At 36.2% G+C, this 16,264-nt stretch overlaps 1 pseudogene; it reads left to right on the top strand.

Annotated features, from left to right (window-relative positions):
- The first annotated feature begins 7,237 nt into the window (after window positions 1-7,237).
- On the top strand, window positions 7,238-10,555 carry LOC110730861 (annotated as a pseudogene).
- Window positions 10,556-16,264: the final 5,709 nt, after the last annotated feature.

Here is a 16,264-nt window from a genome sequence, read left to right as displayed (position 1 = left end):
GCTGACTTCTCGGACTCTTTTTTCTCGCGGTGATCCGCGATGTATTTTTTCAAGTATCCCTTCCGGACCATGTCCTCTATCTGGTACTTCAGTTGGATACACTCCTCAGTGTTGTGTCCCGAAGACTCGTGGAACTCGCACCACTGATTTTTATTTTTTCGCTGATACCACTCTGGGAGTGGTCTCGGCTTTCGGTAACTCTGCTACTCCTTTGTCACGCTGTAAATTTTGGCGCGTGGAAGAGAGAGCGGAGTGTTGGACTCGTATCTGCCTATGTATGAGGCAGATTTTTCCTTCTTTGGGTCGCTGGCCGAAGATTGCTCCGAGGCCTTTGACTTTCCCTTTGCCTTATGGCCTTGGCCTTCAGACAAGGGTATTTGTCTTTGTTTCCCTCCCCCAAATTGAGGTTGGGTTTTCGCTTTGTTCCATTCTTCGGCTCGGATGAACTTATCCGAGGCATTCAGAGCTTCCTCCAAGGTCTGCGGGGTATGCATGACCATGAAGTCTAGGAACTTCTCGGGCTGAAGGCCATTCTGCATTGCAAAAACGACTAGCCCCTGGTCCAGCTGAGAGACGCTGGATGACTCGTTATTGAAACGGGTCAGATAGTCTCGGAGGCTTTCGGTTTCCCCCTGTTGCAGACTCATGAGTTCTGCAGTAGTCTTCTCTCGGCGGTTTGCCGTGGAAAACTTGCTCCTAAATTTGGAGGACAGATCATCCCACCCTGTTATGGAGCCTTGCTTTACTCCCTTGGAGATCCACGCTTGTGCGACCCCCTTGAGAGTGGTTGGGAAATATTTGCACCAAGTCGCTTCGGATCTGGGGCAAAGATGCATATGAGTCTCATACGAGGCCACGTGATCCTTCGGGTCCGAGGTCCTGTCATATGTGATGTGCGACGGTATTTTAACCGTGGGCACGTGCTCTTCCAGTATCCATTGCTCGAATGGCGAACTGGCGGGTAGCATAACGACCTTGCCCTTGTTCCTGGCCGAAGGGACCGCGCTCCGCCCTCTTAGAGAGGTAGGAGTGGTTTTCGTCCTTGGCTGGGAAGTCTGGGCCTCGGCCGCAGGGAACGAGAGGCGACTGCGCACGCTCGGTTCCTTGCCGCCGAGTCGGTCGAGGACGCTTCGGCGAACAGTCTCAGGTTCTCGGTGAGTAGATTCTGGCCGAGAAGCTGAGCTGCTGCTCTTATGCGTTTCTGGTCGGGAGGATGAGGATCCTTTTAAAAATTGAGGGTTCTTTTTCCTCTCTTTTTCATTTTTCCATGTATCCTCTTCCCACTCTTCCAGTTCCCGGAAGGAAGGAAGCTTCCCACCATCATGGTCTAGCTTCCTCCGCTGATGCCGGGTATGCGGAGGAGTTCGATCACGAGGTGGTGGCATATTTTGTGCCCTCATTGCCTCCATGAGCACTGCCAGCGCTCTTGCCACCTCCTCCGAGCTGGGCCCCGTCAAAGGGGTCCTCGGCCGAGTATGGGAATGAGGGCGCACAATCGATGGTTGGCTTTGGGGCACTGAATGTGTCCTATGATCGGACTCACCCCTACTAGACCGAGAGTGACTCGGCCTATGATGAGAGTCATGAATTACGGGAGAAAGGGAATCCTCCTTGTATGATCCTCCCCCCGAGCTGGCACCCTTGGGAGAGTTCCGGTCCGGCGAGGGTGATGGTGTAGGGGTTTAGGCTTTTCGCCCGCTCCTTGACGGAGGCCTTTACTCTTGCGGTTCCTAGCCATTGCTACTAAGATAATTGCAAGATGATCTTGGTTAGAAATTTGGCTTAAAGATTTTTGAAAGTCTTCCCCACAGACGGCGCCAAATTGTTTCGGGTGAAAACAATGGGACCTTGCCGAAGGTCCGATGAAACGGAGAAGACTAGATTCGGTCCAAGTAATGTTGGGCCGAAGGTTTCCTGCACAGTAAACACACGTAAACTAGCCTCGGGGGTGTTGCCGAGGAAGGCCCCTCCGATGCTAAAGTCAGTACAATGTGTTGAAAGAGAAGACTATGCAAGAGAATTAGTTGCTTGAGGCTTTGCTTGAATTAATGAGAGTCTATGTAAAAATGTAATATTGATGGCTTTTATACCTCTTCATTCATGGAGAAGTTGGGCCTTAGCCCAATTGGCTTGCCTTGAGGGCTGATCTTTGACTTTAGCACAATTGGAGAGATGAACCTTGACCTTGGGCTTTTAATTGGATCATTTAATGCCGAAGCCCAATTGGACTAAATTGGACCCAAACAACTTTCATTTGTAGAACAAAGAAAAATGGCATTCTTCTCCTCTAATCATATATTAATTATTCTAATTCTACTAGTTTTTCTTCCCCCATTATTTTGCAATATTGATCATGAAATTGACCCAGATACACAAAATTTCATCCAAACCATATGTAACATAACCCAAAATCCAGACACTTGCAAGTCTATTTTCATACATAACTTACCCAAATCCGAAACCGACCCCGAACAATTGACATGGGTAGCCATTGATCAATTCTTAGAAGCATTGTACGAAAATGTGGACTACTTACAAAGTGTGAAGAATAAGATCATGCCGCTAAAAATTAAAAAAGAAGAGAGCATTAATTGGGAAATTGTTACAATTTGTGAGAGGAATTATTTTGAAATTAAGGTGGGAATTGAAGATGCAAGGAACAAGGTAATTAATCTTAGGAATGTTGATAGTTTAGCCAATGTCAGTAAAATTTTTACTAATATTAAAAAATTAGCACTTTATGAGATTAAAAAATGTGAAATTAATATGAAAAAAGGTGTTTGTAACAAGTTTTTGGATTCAAGTTTATTTCAAGAAATTAGTAAAAGAAATCAAAATACTGGCTTTTTGGTTGAAATGGTTTTTAGTGCGGGTGAAAATCTTGTGAAGGTTATGGATATTGGAGCCGAAGAGAAGAAATTTAGTGATGATTTTATGGAATTTGTATTCAATATTTTAGATTGGTTAGTTGGTTTATTTGATCTTGATTTATTTCAATTTTATAACATCGTAAACATTTAGCGTTTGTGTGGTTGCTTATGCAATAGGGTGTAACGGAAGTATAAAACCACGCATGATGTGCATTGGTGAATATTTGCACACATATGTAATAATCGGCTAAGAAATAAAATGTTATATTTTGCAATTGCATTCAAGTTTAGTGAATAGTTGGTCATATTGTAATAAAGTGTCATATAATTTGCTTTTTGTTAGGTGCAATTTTACTATGATTTTTTTTTTTTTTTTCGCTGGTGAGTAAATCTATTGAATACTCCCCGACATTACATTCACATTTTCTATTGTTGTTTTAGTGGTTAATGCGTTAAGCCCTGAAAAAATCCTTGGAGATTCGATAAAATGCATTTAGCAAATTGTATACTACCTTTGTTTCATATTTTGCAACTTTGGGGTATTATTTGTGACATAAAAATATTCTAAAGTTGTAAAAAATATGAAATGGAAGTTGTACATAGAGTGTTTGAAAATACAATAATTTACGTTAAAACTAAAAGGAATATTAGTATCACATGCAATGGGTAATCGTACTCAATTCCACTATGTTAAACGAACTTGTGCTGCACCCACCACAAAAATCCAATTCACAAGTTCAAGAAGGTTTTACCTCAAAACCATATGGCAATGATGAAAGTAGAAATGTAATGATTCCTTCTTTGGTCTTCACTTTGTACAATGCCTATTGCAACAAGTACAAAACAAAGGGGGCGTTACTTACACAAAGAAAAGATTAGCCCCCTAATAACCTTATAAAGTGGACAAGACTTTCTCTTTTATTCAATATGGGATACACAGAGGTGTTAAAACCACACGTGACCCAACCCGATCCGAAACCGACCTAAAAAATATCCGATTCAGATTTGGACTCGTGTGGACATGATAATTTAGCATGACTCAATTTTAAAAATTGACCCGACCCGACCTCCTCAGCCCGATCCGATCTGACCTCCTCAGACCCGATCCGATCATCTAAATTGACACCTCTAGATACACATCCCAAAATTCCGAATTTGTTTAATGTGGGACAATACTTCCACTCTTATGCGGGCTTGTTCATGGGTTCAACACCCTGGTCACATGTAAATTGTCCATAATACAAGCACATATCACACTTCAACTCAACTTGGGCTGTAATACGTAGAGAAGTATATACTCTATTGCCTTCTAGTTCAGTGGGTCGCTCATATATACCAAGCTAATTACAAGAATAATGGGCTTAGATATAAAAGGCTAACTACACTTATAGCAGCCCACATACAATAATTAAGGTAGAATAAAAAAACATAGTATTAGTAGTCTTAATATGTAGCAGGTCCGGGATTTACCAAAAAAGACCTTGAGTTGATGTAGGAGGCTTGGAGATTGACAGAATATGAAGCCAAATATACCATTGTATACCTTTTTGCATTTTAACAAATTAGGTCTTGTGCCACACATTCATCAATTATTATATTTTAATTAATAAAATAAAAATTCTAATTGTCTAAAAATATTGCAAACAAAATTTGACTTATTTGATAAGATGAGACATGAAATATCAATTTAACTTAAAAATCATGTTTCAAATATATAAGAAAATCTCAAAGTAGATTAGGCTAAAGAAGTGGCATGTTTAGTTTGTTTAGTCATCTACAACCATGAGCTATTTAATTTTATATTTTTTAGATGTATAAAGAGCTATAAGGGCAGGTGGTGAGAATCGATTGCAGAATTCCCTAAAAACGGAAGCAAAGTTCTAACCACCTAAGATATCCCTTACTTTCAATCACGAGCTAAATAAATGTTAACAAAAAGCTACAATCACGAGAATAGAAACGAGATAATTAAGCAGCTTGCATTATCATTGGTATTTGTTTATTTTAATTAATTAGATTTTTCTTTCAAATTTGCTGATATTACTTGACTTTTTCTAGCTTACTAAGGGATTGTTTGGTTGAAACTTTTGGAATGAATTGGAATGGAGTTAGAGTCCATTCCATTCATATTATTGTTTGGTTAGACAATTTAGGTATGGAATCTCATACCAAGAGGTTTCTGACTCCACCCCATTTCCCTAGAATCTTATACCCACCTCACCCCCCTAAGATTCACAATCAATTACTTTGAAATGTAAAAACCATTCCAGAACATAAACCAAACAAGTTTAGGCAAGTATCGGGTTTATAATCCATACCTCCCTAATATGAGATCCCCATACCAATCCATTCCACTATAATGAACCAAACGACTCCTAAGTTTTGCTTAATATTTTATTTGTTCATTTCTTATTAACAACGTCTAAATTGATCCCTTACCTAATGACGTCTAATCAACAATTTTTTTATTTTTACTTACTTATTTATTTATTTATTTATTTATTTTGAGGAGAAAGATAACTTCATTAATTAATTGCCATAGGTATTCAAGAAAATTGAAATACAATCCAACCAAATCAATTAACATTCCTCGGCAAAAATACTATGATGACGGTGAACCAGAGCTAACAATGCAGCCCATCTCCCATGTGTTCGTTGGATCATGGACCCTTCTGTGAGACCTTATATTATGTGAGAGAGTCTATCACTCTGACATAGTTTTGAGAATAAAGAATATTAACTAACCTAGTAGATCGCATCCAGAAATTCGAGCAACACCGATTGTAAAGTAATATGATGAACCACCAATGAATTGAACCTTTCAACCAAACTATTATTACCAATATCTGAGAGTGAGGGATAGCTCAAGTGGTTAGAACTCCCTTCTCGATTCCAAAAGATCTTGGGATCGATTCTCAACACCCGTCCTTGTGGCTCTCTTTACACCAAAAAAAAAATAAAAAATAAAAAACCCATATCTAATCTCCCACCAGGGAAGAGAAGAAGACAAGACCCTAAACTCCCATTAAAGGAGAGAAAGAACCCAAACATTGGGTAAAAAACTCTCAGAGAGAGAGGAGGATTATTATTGACTAAAACAATAAAAACTAATAAATTAAAGACAAATTTGGAGCTTACCACCATCAAAGAGACGATAATGGCAGCCCCTTGCGGCTGATGAGAAGGATTGGGTTTTTAAGGTTTTGAGGAGGAAGAGAGAGAAAAACTTTTGACTTTTATATTATTCATTTGAATTTTTTAACAAATAGTCTAATTAGCAATTTGGTGCAGAGTTTAGTGATGGCTAACTTTTTTTATTTTTTATTTTTAAATCTATATAATACTTGTAAATGTTATATCAAAGGACTTTTTCTGCCCATACATTTTTTAGTTTTATTATTTTTTAAACGTTCACGTTTTGTATGGTTTTGTTGAACAAATATAGATTAGAACAAATGTAGTTGTATAATACATATAAAAAATGTCCTTTGCTAATTCGTACATCGTACGACATAATAAGCCCATTGGCAATTGACTCATTTAACATATAATCCATACTTCATAATTCATATGCTTATGTAGTTTTTGGTTGACTGACTTTCCGTCTTGTATTGTTTTTCTTTTGAACAACGATTTTCCCAATGAATGAAAGTAAAAAAAAAAAAAATTATCTACCAAAAAAAAAAAAAAAATCAAATCTAATTTATATTACTGATTAAATTGTTCTTTGCTGTAATCAAATTTGACTCTTTTAATTAAAACAAATTGTCAATTTAAATAAATTAAACTATCCATGTGAACAGAACGAGGTCTTAGAAAATCCATCTCTTCCATTCTTAATAATGCCTTACGACTCATTTGGACCTAGCGACAAATGGTGTATTCAAACAACATATTATTGTCCAGGTCACTTATTTATGCTTATACGAATGACAAAAATAACTCCATTTATATTCGTACTTTTTCGTGACTTTTTTTTTCTTTGGCTTTTATCTCATTGAAAGCTAAGTTTAGAGTTGATGAAGAATTTGATTAAAGATCTAGTAAAGATAATTACCATTATTATATTTAATTTATAAAGAGACGATCCTTCAAAAAAAATTTATAAAGAGACGACAATTATATATTAATTAACACGGTGCTTGACCAATTCGGCAAGAATTATTCTCAATCAATCGCATGAATACAGCTCATTAACTTCTTAGGAATCATTATTTTACATATTTCTTGATATTGATTTCTAACCTACAATTTGATGGATTATATAAATGTCAAATAAAAATTTATACGATAAGTTGCTGGTTTTTTTCGTGGACATGGTAACAAAGGGAAGAAAATAATAATTCATGGACCTCTTCTACAGTTTTCAATTTGCAATAATATAATTATAGTTTATAAGTCAACAAAAATCATATAAATTCGAACTCAAAGTTTCTTATTGTTACAAGCTTTCCTAGCTAGCAAATGCTAATTACTAGTAACATAATTCAAGTTAAGGCTATTTTAAATTCCTTTTCCATGAGTTCGTCCAAAAATTACATGGCTTCATTTACTAGTCTTTGCATGTTCTTGCTTCTCTTATCCTTCACTACCACAACTCATGCTCAAAGCGGGTTGTCTACAAACTTTTACGATTCAAGATGCCCTAATTTTAATACTATCGTTCAATCTGTCACTAGGAATGCTATTGCCAATGATCAACGCATGGGTGCTTTGTTGCTTCGCCTTCATTTCCATGATTGCTTTGTTGGTGTAAGTAACTAGCTAGATTATTTGAATTTTTAATAGCATTATTATTACTTCCATTATTTAAGATTGAAAACATCATGTTGTGGTTCATTTTTAAATACAGGGATGTGATGCATCAGTACTAGTGGATATCCAAGGTGGCGAAAAACAATCCGTTCACAACGTAGGCTCTTTGCAAGGATTTGATGTGATAGACTTTATCAAACAACAAGTTGAGGCTACTTGTCCCGGTGTAGTATCTTGCTCAGATATTGTGGCACTTGCTGCTAAAGAGTCTGTTGTTGCGGTGAGCTACTAATTAATACCCTACCTAACACGTTCAATAAAATTGACAAAAAAAAGTTTAAAATAAAAGGACTATTATGTTTTTTATTCCTAAAATTGCTAAAGATTTATATTGACATTCCCACAATATGAGAAACAATAACGTATGTAACATATAATACAACTGATACATAATTGAAAATTAATAAATGATCTAACTAATTATGTTGGCTAATATAGTAATTAATTGTTGGAATTTATAGCTTGGAGGTCCAAGCTGGAATCTTGAATTTGGAAGAAGAGACTCAATTTTGACACCAAGCGCAGGTGCAGCTGATACTAATCTTCCCTTTGGTTCTGATAATGTCCGTGACCTTGTCTCCTTGTTCTCTCGCAAAGGTTTTTTCTGTCCGAGAAATCGTTGCTCTTTCAGGTTATTTTTTTTTCTTTTAACCCTTTCAATTCTCTAATGATAATTAATTAGTTTATTTTGGCAAAGATAGATACTTACATCAGGGCCGTCTTAACCATTTTTGGGAGCCTGTGCTAATTTTTGAAATAGACCCTTCAAATTTTAATAAATTAAGTCGGCAAATTTTCTTTCTCTTATTATTAAGGTTTACCTAGGTGACTAGATGTTGATCTTAACCAATGGAGTTTCAAGTACTACCTTTGTTAATTATTATGTGCAACAAAGGGGTATTATTTGTGAGATATAAAATATTTCTTTGTTACACATAATAATTAATGGAGGTAGTAATAGTAATTTCATTCAGTGTATACTACTACTGTTGCTAAATTTGAACCTTACTATGAAGATATATAATCACTAACTAGTCTGATTTGTAATGCAAAGTTGCAACCTTGCATATATATGATTGTATAAACCTACAAAAAGGAAAAGTAGAAAAAATAAAAGCCATGGGTATATTTTCAGAGTATTGAAAAATTACAAGCCATATATATAACATAGCGTGGCACAATTTCTTTAGGGGTTTTTTTTTTTTTTTTTTTTCTCTCCCCTATGAAAAATAAAAATAGAATATTAATCCGTATTGAAGATGGGAGAATTAAAACAATGATGAGTTTTATGAGAGGGTAATTTTAAATTGGAAAATAGGTGAAATATTAATGACATAATTAATCAATTAATTGTAATAGGTGATTGTTGAAAATTTATTGTGGATAAAAAAAGTTTTATGCGTGAGAGGGAAAAAAATCTTCATGAAAACTATGGGAATCAAACATGTGACCAAATGCTAGTTGGTTACTCTAAAATTCAATGAAAACCACTACAACATTCATCAAGTATTAACTTTTGTTTGCACTAGATTATCAATATACAATTTAACAAGAGGCTTTTTGAGTTTGGGGGCCCTGCGCTAAGGCCTACCTTGCACACCCTCTTAAACGGCCCTGACTTAAATTAAACTAGCTAATACATAACAACATTACATGAAATTAAAAAAAAATAAAAATTCAGCGGTCCGATTTCTTTAATTAGATCAAATTTCAACTCTGAAACTTAATTTTAAACAGATAAATTAATACAATCAACAGTCTACTCTTAGAAATAGTCTTCCATTACGGATGCGTGTTTATAATATTAGTTGTTTTTTATCCTAAAGCAAAATTTTGTTTTATATAAACAGAAATTAGAAACTATATATGTAACGCTTCCTTTGTTGTCTTTTGATTGTAACATTTCTCAGATCATTTCACGCTTATAATACGTTATTTTAATTATAAATATCTTTTATATTAATATGTAAAAATTATAAAAAATAAATATTAATAAAGTATAAATCGAGGCGTATTTAGTTTATATATTTATTTTCTCATTGTTATCAAGACTAATCAAAGTGGTGTATATGAACAACATAAAAGTCAAAATGTTGCATTAAGAAAAACGGAGAAAGTATAATATATAATAGTGGGATAAATCCTATTATAAAACTTTACATTAATTACTTTCAAATTAATCTATGTATAGTTGGCTAACACAAATTCTGTTTTTGTTTGATCAGGTGCTCACACATTAGGGCAAGCTAGGTGCCTAAGGTTCCGTGATCGAGCCTACAACGAACGAAACATACTTCCAGCTTATGCACAATTCTTGCAAAGTATATGCCCCCTAAATGGTGGTGATAACAACCTTGGTCCTTTGGATGTTCGTAGTCCGAACGTCTTTAACAATGATTACTTTGTGGGTTTAACCAATTTTGAAGGTCTACTTCACTCAGACCAAGTACTATTCACTGGACGTGGAGGCCAAACTGATCGTACGGTTCAACTCTATGCGATTAACGAGGGAGCTTTCTTCAATGATTTTGCTGCTGCAATGTTGAAGATGAGTAGGCTTGGTGTTCAAACTGGCAATAGAGGAACAATCAAAAGTAACTGTAGGGCTCTACGTTAAGGACTCACTATTTTTTTATCTGAAAAATAATATTATCTATATATATTTAAGTTGTGTATGAAAATAATAAAGAAGTTTATATGCACAAAATTAATTTGCAAATTAGGCTAAGAAAATAAACGAGTGAATCAAAAGTGTATTAAATTTGTCGTTGATGGACGATAACAAACTTTTGATGTGCTACGGTATAATAATTTTGATTTTTTTTTTTTTGTTAGTTATTGATATACATACACTACCCCCCGTTCTTTTATGTCCTACTCGTTTTCATGGGTCTGCTGGGCCACTCCTGCAATTAAGAAAGGAAGAGTTCACTTTACAAGTTCAAGGACATTCCAATCCAAATCACATGGTGATAGGAGTAGCCTCTTAATCTTATAAAGTGAATAAATATCTTTTTTTTTTTTTTCTAATGTGGGACACTTACATGTATCTTTTGAAAAGCTTATATTTTAATTAAGTCTTCAACAGATATGGATTAGGGAAGACATAAGTGGCAGATGAAAGATGGATAAATAACAAGTTGAGATTAACGAGCGTAAAGTTAAATATCCAATGAATTGAATTTAATATTTAATTGTTCATTGGTTTATTTGAATCCTTCTACTTATTTGGTATAAAAAGTATTAACTTTATGGAATAAATTGTATAGAATAAGTTGTTAATATTTGGACATTAAATTTAGGATCAAGCGTAATATGTTAAGATTTAATCTTCAATTCTTAAACAATTATTGATAACTTACTAGGTCAAATCAGACCAGATAAGTAAAGTTAAAATTTAGAAGAGAAGACATAAGCTTAAGACAAAACCCGGTTGCAATAACTACATTAATTATTAACTACATGTCAACTACGAGTTTTGCACCCACACAATAAGAAACCTCAACTTGTGAAATGAGAAAAAATTACAGTACTACGGACTACGTATTGTTAACTTGCCACCCAAGTAACCGAAGTTAACCAATGTCGACTTGTTATTTAACAATTGAAATCTTATTTAGTTTGATTAGCAGACTTTTCAACAATTAGAAATAGTCATTTATGTGATATCATCCTTTATTGTTGCATGCTTACTTCAAGTTCTTTATACTTGTAGTCTTCATCATACACACGTACGCATGACTTTGTTTAGTTTCACACAATGTAATAAAGAATTTTTTGATCACTTATAGCAACTAACATATAAATACAACCTTAAGGATTTAATGTTTTCTTCATTTTAATTTTTTAGCTATAAATATAACTAATAGAGTATATAAATAGATCTTGAATTTCAACCATCTGCTTAAGCTAATGTCTTTTAAATGTTAAGTGAATATACTCTATCATAAATATTTTAGTAATTTAATTTTCCCTATTAGACCGGAGGTTCAAGGAAGATAATGTCTTTTAAATGTATAGTTAATATAGCATTTGTCTTAGTGACCCACTTCGTATATGAGCTATTATGACTTGATTATGTACCTAGAATATCATATATAGTATGTAAAACTTATTTGTCCATAACCATATTTAAATAAATATTTAATAAGAGATAGTAACTTGTGTACACCTTTTTTATGATTGGAATTACAATCAAACAATTATTGCCGTAACATATTGCTTGAAAAAGATATCCTGATTTGAACTATAATTGGCGACTATGGCATCTGTGATTCCTCCCTTTCCGGTGTATAATTCTTGATCTATGGCAAGAAGACCTTTTTGTTGCATCAAGTTTGAAGTATGCATTATCAAACACATATGGGGTGGTAGAGTCGACTGGTACACGTTCCCTATTGTTTCCTACCTTGGGGCATTGTACTTGCATCGCCTTGGCGAAGGCCGGATCTATGTTCTTATCGTCATAGAAGTGCTTTCGGAAGGTTAAGTACCTTGCCCAACCAATCATGTGAGAACCTGCACTCGATCGAGAAATTGTGGCTGAGCCAAAATTTGTAATCCGAGGGACAAATTTAAGATGTTTAATAAATCGACAAACATTTTAAGAAAAAAATTATCACATAAATTGTTTAATATATATTTGAAATTGCATATAAAATATGACAATTATTCATATATATATATATATATATAAATTAAGAAAATTATATATGGTAAAAGAGGAGTTGTTAATAGTTTCATTGCATATTAAGAAAATTATCAACCAAAATAAATAAATTTTTGTTGGTGAACCCCAATTTTAAGTTATGTAATCCCCAATAATTGATAAATACGATTTATCAAATAATAAGCATTTAAACAAATAGATAATAGATATAAAGGGATTTGAGTTATATTCGGAAAAAAATAAACACAACTTTCTTTGACTAATGAAATTATTACTATGTATTTTGTAAAAATAAAATTTGAAACTTAGTTCCAAACAATTAATAAAAAAAAAAAAAAAGGAATTTGGGCACACATAATTAAAGAGACAAAAAAAAAAGGAGATATGTATCCATTACAAATAGTTGAATAACACATTAGATTTCATTATCAACAAGGTGGTACTTGATTAAATAGATAAATGAGAGTAGTTAGAGGTTTGAAGACTTATAATACTTTAAATATATAAATAATTTATACTATAAAATGAAATCCAAAAACAAGTAAAAAAAAAAAGGGGGAAAATCCAAAAACAAGAAAAATGAAGTTAAATGGGAGCACTTTGTATAAACTATAAAATGAAATAAAAATAAATTCTAATGAGGGGAAAAAGAAAAAAAATTAAACAAAAGGTGTATGGGTATATAATTGACCTGGGAACTAAGGGAGAAACAAGCCTTATTCAAGACCATATTTAATCTTTGTGATACAAGTTGTTTACGTAATGTATTTATGCTTAATTACAGCATCTGTTTATGCTAACGAATTTTTTTTTTTTTTCTTTTTGAAAATGGGGGGACAGTTGTCCCCCCATGTTCCTATGTGGCTCCACCACTAGAGAAACAACACTAGTCAAAACTTACAATTTCTGACTCTTTTGGTATAAGTGGCGGATCTAAGGGTACACAGAGGTACAACTGTACCCCTAATCTGGAAAAAAAAATTAATAGTCAAAGAGACCTGTTGTCTTAAACAAACGGTTTCTTTGATTATTATATTAAATACTATTGGTTGAGGCCCAAAAATATGTTTTATAGTCTATCACACCTCCTTACATGAGAGCCCTTTGGGCTTGAAATGTGGATGCAGCATGGGCTCTCCGCATACCCTGTGCGAAATATTCTACTTGAAAGTGGGGGGTGGATGAGATTTGAACCCGTGACCTTTGTGTCACGCTGGCTCCGATACCATGTTAAAGAACCACCTCAACCAAAAGGTTAAGCTAAATGTTGAGGCCCAAGATTGGTTTATATACTCTATCACGCCTTCTCATATAAGAGCCCATTGGGATTGAAGTGTGGATATAGCATTGGGCTTAAGCTTTTTTTTTTTATTATTTTTTTTTGAGGGATGACCTTATTCTAATCTAACCAGACCTATTTAACTAAATCACAAAGTGTCTTATATTATAATGATAATTTTATCAAATTAAGGATACATTAGTGACAGAGTAAAAACAAATTGACTCAAATATACCCCTAAAATGACCCGACTCGAATTAACAAGATCCAAACCTGATACGAATGACCAGATGGCAGATGGTCCATTGCCTCTATGTTCTCCCCTCCCTCTCATGTGTTAGTTCATTGTGGAGAAAATCGACAATAATGTGGAAGAATATATAATTAATGTTTGGGTCCAATCTACTCTTATTGGGCCGGTCCACAAATGATTCAATTACAAAGCCCAAAAAAAGGTTCAACTCTCCTAATACATACTAAGTCAGTTAAAGGCCCGGTTAACATGGCAAACCCATTTGACCTCAAGACCCAAATTATCTATTTGAGTAAGGTATAAAAGCCTTGAATGCTCTCTCTCTCAATTCATTCACTTCAAGCCTCCAACATTAACTCTCTTGCATAGCTTTCTCTCTCTAAACACTATACTGACTTCGACATCGGAGGGGCTCCTAGGCACAACCCCCGAGGCCATTTTACGTGTGTTTGCTATGCAGGAAACCCTCGTCCCAGTCATCACTTGGGTCGAGTCCAGTTTTCAGCCCATAAGTAAGGTCCAAACAAAGGATCTATTGTTTTCACCTGAAATAATTTGGCGCCGTCTGTGGCGAAGATATTCAAAAAACAAGCCAAAATCCACAATCTTAGCAGCATGACTAAGAGCGGAAAGAGTGCCAAGAGCACCAAAAAGAATGGTCCTTCTTCTTCGAAGAAGGTCCCAACTCCATCTTCACCCTCGAAGAAAGGACCACCTTCTTCATCATTTTCCGAGGCTACCTCGTCGGGGCACGCTGCCTCGAACAGGTCACCTCGCAACACGGGTCAGTCGTCCAACTCTTGGCGGCTGATCCTGTCAAATGCTAAGAGTCCAACTCCTAGCTGCCATTCCCAGTGTTGCTCATTGGGGACGCTCCAAACGGGTCCCACTTCGAAGGAAATAGCAAGAGCCATCTCTACCTTCATGGACTTCATGAAGGCTCAAGCGAATCAACATCTCCCACCTCCTACTCTCTCGGTACACGCTGACTCCATAGAGCAGCCAAGGTGCCTAAGGAGGAGAACAGAGCAAGAGGAATGAGAGCGAGTTCCATCTTTCAAGGAGCTCGAGCATTGGGACGAACATACTTGGAGAACTGAACGGGAAAGGAAAAGAAACCCACAGTTCTTCGAGAGGATCGAACCCCGTAGCTTTAAAAGCAGCAACACCGCATCCACATGACAAGAGTCTTCTTGCCGAAACGTCCCAAGCGTATTGGCGCCAGGAAGGGGAACGCACACAATCGCCTCACCTACCCCGAATGTACTGCACCCTACCCTGCACCATCCCAGCCGAGGATGAAAACCACTTCTACTTTTCTGAGGGTGGGAAGCGAGGTCCCAACAGCTGGGAAAAAGGGGAAGGCAATGATGGTCCCCTCCAGTTCCCCATTCCAAAGCTAGATTATGGAAGAACATGTGCCGACGATGAAAGTCTCGGCACACATCACAAATGATGGTACTTCAGACCCGAAGGACCACATTGCCTTGTACGAGGGGCACCTGTACTTAAACCCGACCACTCTAAAGGGTGTTGCACAAGCGTGTATCACCAAAGGAGCGAAGGAGGGTTCAATAACTGGTTGGAAAGACCTTTCCAACAAGTTCAAGAGCAAGTTTTCTATGGCAAATTTCCGAGAGAAAACAACTACTAAGCTGATGAGTCTGCAGCAAGGGAAGGACGAAAGCCTTTAAGACTATCTGACTAGCTTCAGCAACGAGTCGTCTAGAATCACAAGTCTAGACCAAGGGCTAGCCGTTTTTGTGCTGCGGAACGGGCTACAGGCTAGAGACTTCATGGTCATGCATACCCCGCAGACCCTGGAGAAAGCTCTCGACACTTCAGGTAAGTACATCCAAGCCAAAGAGTGGAACAAAACCAAGTCCCTATCTCAAACTGGGACTAGTAAGGCAAAAGGACAACAGTCCGTGGGCCAGGGCCAGAGGAAAGGGAAGACGAAAGCCTCAGAACCGTCCTAGGCGACTGAGCCAAAAAAAGAAAAAAGCCTATTCGTAGGGAAATTCAAATCCTACACTCCTCTCGCTCTTCCGCGTGCTAAAATTTACAGCATAACGAAGAACGAGGACAAGTGAAAGAAGCAGAGGCCACTTCCATCGTGGCATCAAAATAAAAATAAAGACCAATGGTGAGAGGCCACTTTCATGAGTCTCCGGACATCACACCGAGGACTGTATCCAGCTGAGAGATCAGATCGAGGATATGGTCCGAAAGGGTTACCTGAAAAAATATCTCGCGGATCGCCGCGAAAAGAAAAAAGCCAAGCAAGACTCTCGGCTGCAATTGGATTTCAACCGGAAAAAGGATAAGTTGCAGGATAAAAAGCACCCTGACATCCTTGTCATTTCTGGGGGGACGAG

Source organism: Chenopodium quinoa, unplaced genomic scaffold, assembly GCF_001683475.1.
Source record: "Chenopodium quinoa cultivar QQ74 unplaced genomic scaffold, ASM168347v1, whole genome shotgun sequence".
NCBI lineage: Eukaryota > Viridiplantae > Streptophyta > Magnoliopsida > Caryophyllales > Amaranthaceae > Chenopodium > Chenopodium quinoa.
The sequence above is the reverse complement of the archived record's forward strand: the minus strand, read 5'-3'. Positions and strand labels throughout refer to the sequence as shown.